This window comes from Euprymna scolopes, chromosome 8 (assembly GCF_053919585.1).
Source record: "Euprymna scolopes isolate OS-2025 chromosome 8, ASM5391958v1, whole genome shotgun sequence".
Taxonomy (NCBI): Eukaryota; Metazoa; Mollusca; class Cephalopoda; order Sepiida; family Sepiolidae; genus Euprymna; species Euprymna scolopes.
Window position 1 is genome coordinate 163,141,007 of NC_136489.1, and position 17,911 is coordinate 163,158,917.

General features: G+C 32.0%; 1 pseudogene; it reads left to right on the plus strand.

The window, feature by feature from the left end:
* Positions 1 to 6,005: 6,005 nt before the first annotated feature.
* Positions 6,006 to 6,123, plus strand: LOC145284101 (5S ribosomal RNA; annotated as a pseudogene).
* Positions 6,124 to 17,911: the final 11,788 nt, after the last annotated feature.

Consider the following 17,911-nt stretch of genomic DNA (forward strand, 5'->3'; position numbering starts at 1 on the left):
AACAATCAATTAGTATGTAGATTGTCATCAAACAATCAATTAGTATGTAGATTGTCATCAAACAATCAATTAGTATGTAGATTGTCATCAAACAATCAATTAGTATGTAGATTGTCATCAAACAATCAATTAGTATGTAGATTGTCATCAAACAATCAATTAGTATGTAGATTGTCATCAAACAATCAATTAGTATGTAGATTGTCATCAAACAATCAATTAGTATGTAGATTGTCATCAAACAATCAATTAGTATGTAGATTGTCATCAAACAATCAATTAGTATGTAGATTGTCATCAAACAATCAATTAGTATGTAGATTGTCATCAAACAATCAATTAGTATGTAGATTGTCATCAAACAATCAATTAGTATGTAGATTGTCATCAAACAATCAATTAGTATGTAGATTGTCATCAAACAATCAATTAGTATGTAGATTGTCATCAAACAATCAATTAGTATGTAGATTGTCATCAAACAATCAATTAGTATGTAGATTGTCATCAAACAATCAATTAGTATGTAGATTGTCATCAAACAATCAATTAGTATGTAGATTGTCATCAAACAATCAATTAGTATGTAGATTGTCATCAAACAATCAATTAGTATGTAGATTGTCATCAAACAATCAATTAGTATGTAGATTGTCATCAAACAATCAATTAGTATGTAGATTGTCATCAAACAATCAATTAGTATGTAGATTGTCATCAAACAATCAATTAGTATGTAGATTGTCATCAAACAATCAATTAGTATGTAGATTGTCATCAAACAATCAATTAGTATGTAGATTGTCATCAAACAATCAATTAGTATGTAGATTGTCATCAAACAATCAATTAGTATGTAGATTGTCATCAAACAATCAATTAGTATGTAGCTTGTCATCAAACAATCAATTAGTATGTAGATTGTCATCAAACAATCAATTAGTATGTAGATTGTCATCAAACAATCAATTAGTATGTAGATTGTCATCAAACAATCAATTAGTATGTAGATTGTCATCAAACAATCAATTAGTATGTAGATTGTCATCAAACAGTCAATTAGTATGTAGATTGTCATCAAACAGTCAATTAGTATGTAGATTGTCATCAAACAATCAATTAGTATGTAGATTGTCATCAAACAATCAATTAGTATGTAGATTGTCATCAAACAATCAATTAGTATGTAGATTGTCATCAAACAATCAATTAGTATGTAGATTGTCATCAAACAGTCAATTAGTATGTAGATTGTCATCAAACAATCAATTAGTATGTAGATTGTCATCAAACAATCAATTAGTATGTAGATTGTCATCAAACAATCAATTAGTATGTAGATTGTCATCAAACAATCAATTAGTATGTAGATTGTCATCAAACAATCAATTAGTATGTAGATTGTCATCAAACAATCAATTAGTATGTAGATTGTCATCAAACAATCAATTAGTATGTAGATTGTCATCAAACAATCAATTAGTATGTAGATTGTCATCAAACAATCAATTAGTATGTAGATTGTCATCAAACAATCAATTAGAATGTAGATTGTCATCAAACAATCAATTAGTATGTAGATTGTCATCAAACAATCAATTAGTATGTAGATTGTCATCAAACAATCAATTAGTATGTAGATTGTCATCAAACAGTCAATTAGTATGTAGATTGTCATCAAACAATCAATTAGTATGTAGATTGTCATCAAACAATCAATTAGTATGTAGATTGTCATCAAACAATCAATTAGTATGTAGATTGTCATCAAACAGTCAATTAGTATGTAGATTGTCATCAAACAATCAATTAGTATGTAGATTGTCATCAAACAATCAATTAGTATGTAGATTGTCATCAAACAATCAATTAGTATGTAGATTGTCATCAAACAATCAATTAGTATGTAGATTGTCATCAAACAATCAATTAGTATGTAGATTGTCATCAAACAATCAATTAGTATGTAGATTGTCATCAAACAATCAATTAGTATGTAGATTGTCATCAAACAATCAATTAGTATGTAGATTGTCATCAAACAATCAATTAGTATGTAGATTGTCATCAAACAATCAATTAGTATGTAGATTGTCATCAAACAATCAATTAGTATGTAGATTGTCATCAAACAATCAATTAGTATGTAGATTGTCATCAAACAATCAATTAGTATGTAGATTGTCATCAAACAATCAATTAGTATGTAGATTGTCATCAAACAATCAATTAGTATGTAGATTGTCATCAAACAATCAATTAGTATGTAGATTGTCATCAAACAATCAATTAGTATGTAGATTGTCATCAAACAATCAATTAGTATGTAGATTGTCATCAAACAATCAATTAGTATGTAGATTGTCATCAAACAATCAATTAGTATGTAGATTGTCATCAAACAATCAATTAGTATGTAGATTGTCATCAAACAATCAATTAGTATGTAGATTGTCATCAAACAATCAATTAGTATGTAGATTGTCATCAAACAATCAATTAGTATGTAGATTGTCATCAAACAATCAATTAGTATGTAGATTGTCATCAAACAATCAATTAGTATGTAGATTGTCATCAAACAATCAATTAGTATGTAGATTGTCATCAAACAATCAATTAGTATGTAGATTGTCATCAAACAATCAATTAGTATGTAGATTGTCATCAAACAGTCAATTAGTATGTAGATTGTCATGAAACAGTCAATTAGTATGTAGATTGTCATCAAACAGTCAATTAGTATGTAGATTGTCATCAAACAATCAATTAGTATGTAGATTGTCATCAAACAATCAATTAGTATGTAGATTGTCATCAAACAATCAATTAGTATGTAGATTGTCATCAAACAATCAATTAGTATGTAGATTGTCATCAAACAATCAATTAGTATGTAGATTGTCATCAAACAATCAATTAGTATGTAGATTGTCATCAAACAATCAATTAGTATGTAGAATGTCATCAAACAATCAATTAGTATGTAGATTGTCATCAAACAATCAATTAGTATGTAGATTGTCATCAAACAATCAATTAGTATGTAGATTGTCATCAAACAATCAATTAGTATGTAGATTGTCATCAAACAATCAATTAGTATGTAGAATGTCATCAAACAATCAATTAGTATGTAGATTGTCATCAAACAATCAATTAGTATGTAGATTGTCATCAAACAATCAATTAGTATGTAGATTGTCATCAAACAATCAATTAGTATGTAGATTGTCATCAAACAATCAATTAGTATGTAGATTGTCATCAAACAATCAATTAGTATGTAGATTGTCATCAAACAATCAATTAGTATGTAGATTGTCATCAAACAATCAATTAGTATGTAGATTGTCATCAAACAATCAATTAGTATGTAGATTGTCATCAAACAATCAATTAGTATGTAGATTGTCATCAAACAATCAATTAGTATGTAGATTGTCATCAAACAATCAATTAGTATGTAGATTGTCATCAAACAATCAATTAGTATGTAGATTGTCATCAAACAATCAATTAGTATGTAGATTGTCATCAAACAATCAATTAGTATGTAGATTGTCATCAAACAATCAATTAGTATGTAGATTGTCATCAAACAATCAATTAGTATGTAGATTGTCATCAAACAATCAATTAGTATGTAGATTGTCATCAAACAGTCAATTAGTATGTAGATTGTCATGAAACAGTCAATTAGTATGTAGATTGTCATCAAACAGTCAATTAGTATGTAGATTGTCATCAAACAGTCAATTAGTATGTAGATTGTCATCAAACAATCAATTAGTATGTAGATTGTCATCAAACAATCAATTAGTATGTAGATTGTCATAAAAAAATCAATTAGTATGTAGATTGTCATCAAACAATCAATTAGTATGTAGATTGTCATCAAACAATCAATTAGTATGTAGATTGTCATCAAACAATCAATTAGTATGTAGAATGTCATCAAACAATCAATTAGTATGTAGATTGTCATCAAACAATCAATTAGTATGTAGATTGTCATCAAACAATCAATTAGTATGTAGATTGTCATCAAACAATCAATTAGTATGTAGATTGTCATCAAACAATCAATTAGTATGTAGAATGTCATCAAACAATCAATTAGTATGTAGATTGTCATCAAACAATCAATTAGTATGTAGATTGTCATCAAACAATCAATTAGTATGTAGATTGTCATCAAACAATCAATTAGTATGTAGATTGTCATCAAACAATCAATTAGTATGTAGATTGTCATCAAACAATCAATTAGTATGTAGATTGTCATCAAACAATCAATTAGTATGTAGAATGTCATCAAACAATCAATTCGTATGTAGATTGTCATCAAACAATCAATTAGTATGTAGATTGTCATCAAACAATCAATTAGTACATGGGTTATGATAAAAATAAAACAGTTCTCTATTGAGTTTATTTCCTTTATGTTGAATGAGTGAGCGAAGATGAAGCGGAAGGAAGTTATTCGAAAGTTAAATGCGTTTAATGTTCTAAGTTGTTTTTGACGTCTGCCACCGATTCTGCTGCTTAGTTTGCGTTCTGGTTCCGGAAATATGCTTTAGTTTATTTAGTTTGGTTTGTATTCTTTACAATGAATCTGAAAATATTAGAATGCTTGTAATTTATTGATATCATGTTTATTTTTGTTCATTTTTGAATTTTTTTATTGTTGTTTTGTTTAAGCTGGGAATGGGGCATGTTTCTGGATTCCAGATATTCATCTACTATCTGATGTATTCCAACCGAGAGATCTTTTTAAGATTCTAACTGCCCCTTTAAGTGCAGTTTTTTGAATCTGTCTTACACTTGGTTCACTCAGTATGTTTTCCAGGTAGTTTTGACATTCATGAGTCTGGTTCTTTCGATAATTACTGGAATGATGGATATGTTCTTAAGATTCCGGTTTTCTTTTCATGCCACGCATAAGACTTTGGTATTTCGATACTAGTGCAAAGCCATTCTTAACGTGGGGAGGGTAGGGTGTTTTGTACTTATTCTATACTTCAACCTTACAATTGAATAAAAAACATATCATAAAACTTTAATTAAACTTGGAAATACGATTAAAAAAAATAGCGCGGATCACTCTCTGCACTAGCACCTTAGCATGTTTTGTTTGGATGTTCTAAGCTACCTTCCTTTTTTTTTTATATAAGTTGTTAAATATTTTTGTTGACTCTCAGAGATACTCGGCGTTCCGGGAACATGAATAACACAATATAAGTATATATATATATATATATATATATATATATATATATATATATATATATATATATATATATATATATGGTGCTAATGCAGTGCACTTACTGATCCGCGCTATTTTTTAAATCGTATTTCCACGTTTAATTAAAGTTTTATGGTGTATTTTTATTCAATTGTAAGGTTAAAGTACAGAGGTACAACCCCCTCTCCCCATGTTAAGAATGGCTTTTTAAATAATAACGTTATTATAATAACTAGCACCGGTATTTCGTTATCTTTTGCCTCTCAGCCCTGTTGAAATCAACATCATTGAGGGACACTAACTTCTACCGAGGTTGCTTCTTTCTGGTCCCATATTAGGTTTAATATAGTTCCGTTTTCTAGGCACGTAGGTCATAGTGGATGGTGCATGACGTATTCCCAACAACTCTCTTCCATTTGCCTGCTTTCCAGCTGACTAAAATATGTTCTATGAGTTATAGGCTTCAAAATATCTCGGGAAATAATATCTTGGAAAAATAATGCCTTATTTTAACATAATTAGATATAAAAACCCAAATTAAGGATATTAATTTCAAGAAAATAAATTAAGGAAAGAAATTAATTTAAAGAAATTAAAGATATTAAAGATAGTCAGATAAAACAATCCTAATTAAAAAAATTAAAGGGAGAAAAATTTTCTATGGATCCCATGCATAATATATTTATTTGCCTCTCCAAGAGGGCTGGATGTGACACAAGTGGAATTTAATGTGGTAATTAATTAATGCTACATAGAATACGGCATAATTACGTTTGACACACCGGTTCCCCTTAGATCACCGAAGTTAAGCAACGATGAACCTGGCCAGTACCAAATGGGTGACCGTTTGGGACTACCAGGTGCTGTATGTGCTCTCCGCTTATCTCGGCATTGTTTCTAGGCGTTCTGGACTTTTCCTTACCACTGGACTCAAACAATGCCAATTCAGGAGGTTAGGAATTGCACAATCTTTGCCACATAATTACTTGTGCAACTGCCTCTACAGGAGGTATCCTTTGTCTTTCAAGACGGAACGGAGGTATCGACATAGAATGCCCGTGATCCTATTGTGTGGTAATGGCTGCTAAGTGGTTTTAGAGGCAGTGTCTAAACATCTATCAAGAGAGAAAATGGAGCAGCTCATTGAACTCCAGGGTTGAGTCTGTTTTTTTTTTTTCTTGTTTTTTTTTTATACAGATGTGACGAACCTGTACGCTGATACTGACTTGTTTGTGGGGATTTGGATGAAGATTCAATTAGTCATAACATCTTCCTCCTCGCCATGTATGCTCACAAAACTTGTTTTGAAACATGTTCGAATAAAATGCTTATTAGGCTTTAACGTTTAATGGTCAACAATAAGCTTTCCAATGGGAACGATTCCTCGCAGACAGGCAAAATCTGATCTTTTCTTTGTCAATACAATAACAAGTTGAAATGTGATCGGCAGCAGCAATTCTATCAACTCTATTTCTCCCTTGGTAATCATTGTCTCAACTGCTATTGACTCGGGTTCTTTTTTTTTTCCTCTTCTCGTCAACTTGCTTATTCAAGCAAGTGTTGTAAACATTGGGCCAAATCAATTTCTACGTTTTGCTTTTATTCAAATTTAGACAACAATCTTTTTATGCCTAATAATTGTTTGATAATAGGATAATCGATAAAATTATTTAAAAGTTGGTAGTTTATGCAATTTAAAGTTTTTTTGTAGAGTAAGTAGCTTTTTATTTATTTTTTTTGTAATTTATGTAGATTAAAAATGTTTTTTGTAGTTTATGCAGTTTTTCTATTTTTTATAATTTATGCATTAATTTTTTTTTAATTTTTGTAGTTTATGCAGTTTTCTATTTTTGTAACTTGTGTAGTTTTTATTTTTGTAGTTTATGCAGTTTTATTTTTGCATTTTATTCATTTTTTTGTAGTTTAGTTTATGCAGTTATTTATTTTTTGTAGTTTATGCAGTTATTTATTTTTTGTAGTTTATGCAGTTTTTTATTTTTTGTAGTTTATGCAGTTTTTTATTTTTTGTAGTTTATGCAGTTTTTTATTTTTTGTAATTTATGCAGTTTTATTTTTGCATTTTATTCATTTTTTTGTAGTTTAGTTTATGCAGTTTTTTATTTTTTGTAGTTTATGCAGTTTTTTATTTTTTGTTAGTTTATGCAGTTTTTTATTTTTTGTTAGTTTATGCAGTTTTATTTTTGCATTTTATTCATTTTTTGTAGTTTAGTTTATGCAGTTTTTTATTTTTTGTAGTTTATGCAGTTATTTACTGTTTTGTATTTTATGTAGTTTTTTATTTGTTTCGTAGTTTATGCAGTTATTCTTACTTTTTGTGATTTCTGCAGTTTTTAATAATTTTTTGTAGTTTAGTTTATGAAGTTTTATTTTTTGTTGTTTATATAATTTTTTGTAGTTTATATAATTTTTTGTTCTTTTTTGTTCTTTTTTGTAGTTTATGTAATTTTTTGTTCTTTTTTGTAGTTTATGCAATTTTTTGTTCGTTTTTGTAGTTTATGCAATTCATATATCTATTTTTTTAGTTTATGCAGTTTTTATTTATATTTGTGTAGTTTAGTCAGTTTTTATTTATATTTTTGTATCTTATGCAATTATTTAATCTTTTTTGTAGTTTATACAGTTTTTAAATTTTTTAGTTTATGTAGTTTTTATTTATATTTTTGTTTCTCATGCAGTTATTTAATATTTTTGTATTTTAGGCAGTTTTTTTATATTTTTGTAATTTATACATGTCTTAATATAATTTTTTGCAGTTCATGTAATATTTTATTTATTTATTGTACAAGTCATGTAGTTTTATTTTGTTATTTTGTAGTTAGTGTATTATTTATTTTTTGTAGTTAGTGCATTATTTAATTTTTGTAGTTAGTGTATTATTTAATTTTTGTAGTTAGTGTATTATTTAATTTTTGTAGTTAGTGTATTATTTAATTTTTGTAGTTAGTGTATTATTTACTTTTTGTAGTTAGTGTATTATTTAATTTTTGTAGTTAGTGTATTATTTACTTTTTGTAGTTAGTGTATTATTTACTTTTTGTAGTTAGTGTATTATTTACTTTTTGTAGTTAGTGTATTATTTACTTTTTGTAGTTAGTGTATTATTTAATTTTTGTAGTTAGCGTATTATTTAATTTTTGTAGTTAGCGTATTATTTACTTTTTGTAGTTAGTGTATTATTTACTTTTTGTAGTTAGTGTATTATTTACTTTTTGTAGTTAGTGTATTATTTACTTTTTGTAGTTAGTGTATTATTTACTTTTTGTAGTTAGTGTATTATTTACTTTTTGTAGTTAGTGTATTATTTACTTTTTGTAGTTAGTGTATTATTTATTTTTTGTAGTTAGTGTATTATTTACTTTTTGTAGTTAGTGTATTATTTATTTTTGTAGTTTATGCACAATTTTTCATATATTTTTATAGTTTATGTAGTTATTTATTATTTAATCAATTCTTAGCTAATTAATACTTAGCTATTTTTTTTTCGAACAATTTAAATCAATATCCAATCTAAATTAAAAAAAAAAAAAACGACTTCAATTTCTAATACAGGGTGACCCCCTCCCCCCAAAAAAAAACAAAAAAGCTAAATGGAGGCCATCTAGAACATATTCTGTAGAACGGAGAAAAAAAAGGCCAACGACCATAGTGTTTTGATGTGATTTTTTGAATATAATAAACTTGTTATGACCAAAGTTTAATTTCGTTCGGACAAAACACTAAAAAACGGGGCCTAATTAGAGTTGGGGGCCCATATTTTTTTGGGTCATCCTGTATTATGTCTGTATAAGGGACTGTCATTATCATCATCATCATTATCATCATCATCATTATCATCATCATCATTATCATCATCATTATCATCATCATCATCATCATGATCATCATCATCACATCTGTTTTACATGCTGCCATGTGTTTGATGGCTTTTAGAAATTGACTTACAAACTTGGCTTTGGTCTGTTTTTTGTTTTGTTTTTTTTGTTTTTGAAAGAATTTTTTTTTTGTTTTGTTTTTGAAAGTTTTTTTTTTTTTTTTTTGAAAGTATTTTCTTAATTATATCAGGCTGGTGTAATAGTTATAAAAACATAATAATGCTAATGTCGGTCATCAAAATTCAGTCTGTGTTTGTTTACAATATCACGTCAGCTGATATTTGGGCTTGACGATCTTAAACATAGTCTTTCTTCTTTTATAGATAAAAAAAGAATTTTTACAGGGGAATATTTTGCATTATACCGGCATCTTTAAGAGAAAAAAAAAACTATTTTTAAGATCGGATTTTTTCAATTTTCGAGACTTAAGGGATGAATTAAAAATTTTTTTTTTATTACATTTTCACCCCAAACAAGGCACATTGCCACTTGGATGTAGGGGGGCTACTATCAGGGACATAATCTACAGGGGTACTATGTGGGAAGTTGGGCAGCAAGATGTCGGTTCACATTACACTTGAACTTCTGCATGTCAGTACAGTTGGGGACGCAGGAACCCGAAAGGGAATTCCAAAGTCTAGCGGTTCTGAGGAAGAAACTACTTGAGTAGAAGGCTCTCTTACATCTAGGGATCTCAACTGTGAAGGGGTGGGATTTAGCTGCTTGTCGGGGGTATTTACGTCGAAGGAGTACAAGTGTTTGCAGTTCGTCAGAACATTCACCGTTAAAGTACTTGTAGAACAAGAATGCTACATTTCGTCGATGGGACAGAGGCTGAAGCTTAGATGACAGTTCAGGACCTATCAGGTTGGCGACTCTCTTTTGAACCTTGTCTAGGAGCAAGAGACTAGTAGCAGATGCACCAGCCCAAATATGACAACAATACTCAATACATGGGCGAATGGTGGCCTTATAGAGACACAGGATACTTTCGGGCGTTAGTAGAATTTAAAAAAAAAAAACGTATCTAAGAACACTGCCAGACATATAAATTAACTTTGTGTGAAATTTGTTAAAGATAGGCTCAGCCGTTTTGGAACTTATGAGAAAGGAACTAACTTACAGAAACACGCACACAAAATGAGTTTTATATATAAGAGTAGTGATAATCAATATCAATCCATTCATACTAAAGTTAAAAAATGAAACATGTAGTATCTTTTCTAATCTCAGATAAAACCATTCCAAGTGGTGAGGGAAAACAAGAAAGCGAATAGCAAGTCAGACAATCCATACTACCAGAATATGGAAAGGAATCATTCCTGTTTTTTTTTTGTTTTTTTTTTCGTTAGGTCGTCAGAAAACACTCGTCTAGCCGAATCCACTGTGAAAAACTTCCCCCACTCTTTATCTGTGCCTAAATCAAAGCGTGGATTCCATGAACAAAGCTTCTTTCTTAGAACTGCATGCCTGTGGAACTCTGTTCCGTCTGGCTGCTTCCCACCTGACTACAACTTGGATGTGTTCAAGTCCAACGTTAACAAATTCCTAATGAACCGCCCCCTTAAGTAAACACTTCATTAAATCTCCACACTAACGTTACTATACTTGCAATAACCCTTTGTAAATTGGATTATTAAGGGGACAGCTCATCAAGAACTTGTTTACATTGGACTTGAAGACGACCGTATTTAAGTCAGCTGGAAAGCAGGCAAACGGAAGAAAGTCCCACGGATGTGCAGTTCTAAGAAAGAAGCTTTGTTCATGGAATCTACGTTTCGGTTTAGGCACAGATAAAGAGTGGGGGGAATTATTGATAGTGTTTTCAGCTAGACGAGTGTTTTTTCTGTGAAAGTTTGGCAAGAAGGAGACCATAGATTGGAGCTCAGACGAGCAATTGCCGTGCAAATAACGGCTTAAATACCCCCAACAAACCCAAGAAGCAGCAAAATCCCACCTCTACACAGATCCCGAGATGCCAGAAAGCCTTCTACTCTAATAGTTTCTTCCCCAGAACTGCTAGACTTTGAAATTCCCTTCCGCGTTCCTGTTTCCCCATACTGTACTTACATTCAGAAATTCAGGTGTAATGTGAATAGACATCTTGCTGCTAAACTCCCTAAATAGTGTTCCTGCAAATATGTCCCAGATAGTATCCTCCTACATGAAAGTGGCACTATGAACAATTACATTGACGGCATTGCCAGGGCCGCTGCAAGGAAGGTGGGCTCTCTCTTCCGTGCTAGAAAACTACTAACACCCGAAAGTATCCTGTACCTCTATAAGGCAACCATTTGCCCATGTATGGAGTATTGCTGCCATATTCGGGCTGGTGCATCGGCTTCTAGTCTCTCGCTCCTTGACAAGGTTCAAAAGAGAGTCGCAAATCTGATAGGCCCTAACCTGACATCTAAGCTTCAGCCTCTGTTCCATCGACGAAATGTTGCATCCCTCTGCCTGTTCTACAAGTATTTTAATGTTGAATGCTCTGATGAACTGCAAGCACTTGTGCCCCCACGACGTGAACACTCTCGACAGACCTGACAGGCTGCAAAATCCCACCCCCACGCTGTAGAGATCCCTAGATGTAAAAGATCTTTCTACTCCAGTAGTTTCTTCCCCAGAACCGCTAGACTTTGGAATTATATTCCAGGTCCCTGCTTCCTCAACTGTACTAACATGCAAAAGTTCAAGTGCAACGTGAACCAACATCTTGCTGCCCAATTCCCTACATAGTACCCCAGTAGTTGTTGCCCTTGATAGTAGCCCCGTATACCAAAGTGGCAATGTGCCTTGTTTGGGGTGAAAATGTAATACAAAAAAAAAATTTAAAAAATGCCATGTTTGGGGTAAAAATTGAATAATATATATATATATATATATATATATATATATATATATATATATATATAGTGTTATAATGGAATAATTCCAGGAGGAAATCCAGGTATGAGAGCTCAATGTGGTAAACAGAGCAATAACATAAAAATATAACACGGATATATATATATATATATATATAAAAAAATAAAAAATAGAAAATATAACACGGAAATTACATAATTGTCGATGCAATAATTTATTTCAACCTTATGGTATTTTCAAGCATCTAAACTAGACAATTACATTTTTTATACTGAAATAAAGAAAGAAAAAGAATCTGGCCCGACCGTCAAAAACCAGAGGGGGTGGTAGTAGCAATCCACTTAATACATTTTATAGAGAGGGTGGGAATTAAGTTAGTAGGGGAGGCAGCAGATGGTCACTCTCTTCCTTCTTTTTTTTCTTTCTTCTTCTCTTTCCCTTAAGCACAGCCGATTGTCAGTTTATTTATTTCCTTCTCTCTATATCCGTATATTTCTCCCTCTTCTTCCTAGGTTAGTAAACGCGTGTCAAGTCATTTACAGGTAAGAACGTGCATATTTAGGTGTGTGTGTGTGTGTGTGTGTGTGTGTGTGTGTGTGTGTCTGTTGTTACATCCGGTTACTGGACAGTCGTAAAGTGTCATAATGTTCTTTCTGTTTGTTTTTTAAAAAAATCCCTCCCCTACTAACTTAATTCCCACCCTCTCTATAAAATGTATTAAGTGGATTGCTACTACCGCCCCCTCTGGTTTTTGACGGTTGGGGCCCCCCCCCCCGATTCTTTTTCTTTATTTATTTCAGTATCAAAAATGTAATTGTCTAGTTTAGATGCTTGAAAATACCATAAGGTTGAAATAAATTATTGCATCGACAATTATGTAATTTTCCGTGTTATATATATATATATATATATATATATATATATATCTTGAGAATCAATACTGTTATTTAATCTATGACTGGAAAGAAGAAAGATGGATTCATACCATAAAAGTATTATTGGAAGTGATTTATTAGCTCTGACAAGAGTTGAACACGACACAACAGTCCGACTACACGCTTTGCTAAGCACTGCACAACCACTTTGAGCTATAAAGAAATAATTTTCAACTGTGTGAACACACTACCAGTATTCCTAAGGCATTTGGAAAATCTATTTACTGATATGTTTAAATACATATTTGAGGAAATGCATGGAAGAAGGCTCATAGCTTCATGTGATTCTATGACTCCAAAGTAAATCTCTTCTGTTGCACAAAGTGTTGCTGACGGGTAGAAACGATTCAAAATAATGACAACTAGATGTGTAGACCAGTAAGCCAACAAGCTATGTAATTTAATAAATACCGCAGGTTCCATGTTTCCACTAATAACCTTTGGAAAGGTAAGCGATTCCTCTTCTGGTCTCGATTCCTATAACAAACTTATTGCTGTCATTCATGCAAGGAAGATTCTTATATGAGATGGGAATTGCAATAATCAAACTAGCTTTTGAAAAGCCATCTTAGTAATTTCATTTGCTCGTTCCGAAATGCAAAACAATGCCAACGCAATTCTCAACTGGTTCTTCTTTTTCGGATCGCTCAGCACTTAAGCAACCCCTCTCAATGATGTTCTATCTTTCCAACTATTTTCATATATTTTTCCGAGCTGCTCTCGTCTCCGTTTCATTTGTAGCTATTTAGCCGCAGTGCACTGCTACATATCTTGATTGATATATATATATATATATATATATATATATATATATATATATACTAGCGATGGGACGATTCCAATATTTTTCCCGATTCCGATACAATTACCAGTTCTGTACTAAATTCCTGATTCTGATACAATTACCGATTACCGATTCTTTATAAATCACTGAATGTGAAGAATGATCTATCGATTTTCGCTTTACTGGTATTTTAAAATCAATAAATATTTATTATTTTAACAATATTACCAGCAATGGAAGATTTTGCTTTAAACAAAATCAAATTAAAAAGAAAATTAATTAGCATCGGAAAATAGGCAACAATTTTTCCGATTCCGATACTCCAAATTTTCCGATTTTTTTTCGATTAATCGTCCCAACACTAATATATATCTCAACTTTAAAATTTCTGTTTTTTACTTCCTTCACTTAATTTCGTTGGTCCTTGATCTGACCTTAAACTTTATCCGATGGTGAGGCCCCAGCTTGCAGGCTTTGGGGAGTGTGGAGCCACCCTTTAATTGCTATTGCTCCCAGGTCCACTCTGACCTGGAGTGGTAGTACTTGTTAGGATCCCAACTATGAGTTTAATAGAAATTGACTTTAAAAAAAAAAATATATATATATATTCTATTAAAAAATTTTTCTTCAAAATCACTGGATTCGGCATTAAATAACCTGAAAAGGGGTTGATATGCCGTAAAACAAAAACAGGCAGCAACTTAATTTCTTTATGTCCATTAATTTCTTTATGTCCATTAATTTCTTTATGTCCATCTCATTAATTTATGTCCATTAATTTCTTTATGTCCATCTCATTAATTTATGTCCATTAATTTCTTTATGTCCATTAATTTCTTTATGTCCATTAATTTCTTTATGTCCATCTCATTAATTTATGTCCATTAATTTCTTTATGTCCATCTCATTAATTTATGTCCATTAATTTCTTTATGTCCATCTCATTAATTTATGTCCATTAATTTCTTTATGTCCATTAATTTCTTTATGTCCATTAATTTCTTTATGCCCATCTCATTAATTTATGTCCATTAATTTCTTTATGTCCATCTCATTAATTTATGTCCATTAATTTCTTTATGTCCATTAATTTCTTTATGTCCATTAATTTCTTTATGCCCATTAATTTCTTTATGTCCATTAATTTCTTTATGCCCATCTCATTAATTTTGGTCTGTTTTTTGTCTTTTATATTTTTTTTTGTTTAGACTTTAATTTTGATATCTTCTTGCAACTCTTTTTTTCTTTTTACTCACGTTCACCCCTAACAAGACATATCGCCACTTGAACGTAAAGGGTTACTATTTGGGACCATGCCTAGGAAAGATTAACAAGATGTTTGTTTACAGTACATTTAAACTTCTGCATACCAGTACAGCCAGGGAAACAGGTAGCAGGAAAGGAATTCCAAACTCTAGCTGTTCGAGGAAAGAAACTATTAGAATAGAAAGCTTTCTGGCATTTAGGGACCTGGACAGTGAAGGGGTGTTATTTTGTTGCTAAGTGGGTTTGTCGGGGATATGTACATCAAGGGGGGCACAAGTGCAGCGAGTTCATCAGAACACATTCCATTAAAATATTTGTAAAACAGGAACAGAGATACAACATTGTGGCGATTGGACAGGGGTTGATAAAGTGGGATATATTAGATTGAAGACTCTTTTTTGGACTCTATCCAAGAGGAAGAGGCTAGTGGTAGATGCACCAGACCAGATGTGGCAACAATGGCCCATGCATGGGCGAATAGTGGCCTTGTACAGGTACAGGATACTCTCAGGTGTGAGTAGTCTTCTAGCTTAATAGAAGGAACCCACCTTCCTTGCAGCAGCCTTCGCGATGTCCTGCTGAAGAGTTTGAAAGAAGAATTCTCAGATAAGGTGTTATTTGTCGTGGATGTCTTAGCTTTATTTACACCCGTCTCCATGTCCTTATGCCACACATGACTGTATTATTTTTTTTTTTTTTTTTTTTACTTTAAGAGTACAATGATTGCCAAATAATAAAAGCTATCATTGACATGACTTGACTTTATCTTAAGCCATCCCCATGATTTGTTGGGTCTAATCGGGTGAGATAGATAGTGGAAATCTGAAAAAATATAAACATTCGTGAAGATATGACGAATATAAGGCACTCATAGATAAGGGAAGCGATCGATGGTTCAATAAAATGTTAAGAGATTTTTTTCTAGTTGAGAAGAAAGTAACAATACAAAAAGAAAAACCGAAAAAAAAAAAAAAAGAAAAAAAAAAGGCAAATAAAAACAATTAACACTTATTTTTTTATAAGTTTTTTTTTTTTTTTTTTTTTTTTTTACATAATCTACACCGGTGCAATCCTAATATTTCAAGGTATAACCTTTCGGGTCAAGATCAGAGTGTAGTACCTGTTCTTCAGATGCCACACTTAAATTTCTCATTCTCTGTCAGTGAAGGAGAAATCCTTCACGACTGAGACAATTTTTATTTTTTGCTCCTTTTCGCCACATTAAAAAAACGACCCTAGTGTCTAACTCTGCCCTCGTGGGGAGGCATTGTAAATAGGAACCTTTACGTCAAAGACTAGCGGGACCTGTGGAAATTCCACGGCGAACTCTTTTATATGCGACACTAGCGGGGGTAGCTGGCGTTGCCCGGGTGTTTGGAGGTGTGTGTGCTGTTAAATAAAAAAGAAATCGGGGGCGGGGGGTAAAAGTTGGTAGGATCGAACCCGAAGCCCTGAGGCGAAGTTTTAAAATAAAATCGGCCAGCCAGAATGAGTTACTGAAAGATGTTTGAATTTATTTAAGTAAGATCCAAATTGACAGGTGCGGAGGGGGAGGCATTGTAAATAGGAACCTTTATGTCAAAGACTAGCGAGACCTGTGGAAATTCTACGGTTGACTCTTTTATATGTAATATATAGAAGTTGGCATTCTGTGGATGTTCAGCGTAAATGTCATTATTTTAGCTCTTATTTGTTAAAACTGCAAACGTAAGCTCAATATCCCTTATTAAGAAAGCTATATCTAAGCTAGCAGAGATACCTGGCGTAGCCCAGTCATAAAATACTGGTATGATATGATATTTTAATTTATGCAGATTTCGTATTTACTATATAAAGTCAGTTTTCTATCGATTCTTATGTGACCTTTTGACGTTGCCTTACACATCCTCGACCCTTGTTCGCAGCCCAGCTATGATCTGCACCCTGGTTGGTACAGTTATGATATGTCGACTGGGCAACCAGGTCTGCCAACCGTTAGTACGTCACGTCACCCAGTGAGTTTTTTGTTAAGGCGTTGGGGATTCTTCTCGGATGCTTGGTCCTCAAGGCCTGTTCTACCGTGGATCGTCTAGTTATCCTGGGTGTTCGTTGACGGATACGGTGTCACAAATGGCAAAATAAGAAATATCCACAGATGTGACCTTGCACGTGTGACCTTAACCGTGGTCACATTTGGCAAATAAAGAATGTGCATATATACGGATCAACGCATATCAGCAACAAAACTCCGGAGGTTAGTTAATATAATATATATTTCGGAAATTCATAAAAGAAGTATTTACAGCATATACATAGAGTTGATAATTAATTCAAGCAAGCAGTTAGTTCTACAACTGAGCTTGTGTTGTTGAAATACCTGGTCGGTATCGCGGACTTTGCGTAATTCTCGTTAAGTAATCTACACGTTATAAACGTTGAGTTATCAGGCAACAAGCGAGGGGGAGAGAGAGAGAGAGAGAGAGGTGATTCTGCCAAGACTTATCTCTCTTCTTCTGACTCTTACTACTCTTCACTTCACTTCTACTGTTCTACTCTTTGATTTTTCACTTCTTTTATAATACAATTATGGAACGATGATGACACTCATGTTCGTCATCGACCAATCAAATTGCTTGATTATAATTCGACGGGGCCTTTTCTCATTGGTTGATTATACTTCGACAGGGCCCTTTTTCATTGGTCCATTTCCAAAATTGGATTGACTCCTCCCTTAATTAACGCCCAACTTACACGTTGTATTAATTAACTACTCCCTGGCTTACTAATGGAATTTTTCATATACAGGAAAATTATTTTTCCTTTTACTTAAAGCAAATCACGCGATTTTATTTGTTTTAAAATTATCTATTGATCTCACTTTTCGCTTTGATAATTCAAAGGGATTTTAGTTTATCTTTGAATTAAGTTCTAGTTGTCG